Here is a 461-nt window from a genome sequence, read left to right on the forward strand (position 1 = left end):
GAAGGTCAAAAATAATGCAACCCAGCCCCCGAAAGAGCAAATATTGACAAGACGCATCGGCTTGACGCAGTGACATTGATTATTGCATCAAAACGCTCGTCACGTTGACGCTAGCTATTAACAAGCTTTGGGGCCGAGCGCAAAAATGGACACTAACGTGCGGTGCTTCGGTTGAAGCGGTGTTCCCCTTCTGAAAGGAGCTAAAGCGTCAGTTTTTGCGAGTGTTCTCGCCTTGGCCACCTCCCCCACCGCGTGCGCAACGTCTGGACGCGTACATATTGCAGCGTACATCAAAGAGCCCACCAGTTCTCGGTATGGGTGGTCGGTCAAGAGGGCATCGGTCTTTGAGGTGAGGGGTGTGTTTGGGTCGACTGGGATCTCGGTTGGCTTGCAGTCGGCCAATTGAAAACGTTCGGCAATCTTACGAATATAACCGCGTTGGTTTAGCTCCAATGTGCGTG

Source organism: Plasmopara halstedii (assembly GCF_900000015.1).
Source record: "Plasmopara halstedii genome assembly, contig: Scaffold_1583, whole genome shotgun sequence".
NCBI classification, from domain to species: Eukaryota; Oomycota; class Peronosporomycetes; order Peronosporales; family Peronosporaceae; genus Plasmopara; species Plasmopara halstedii.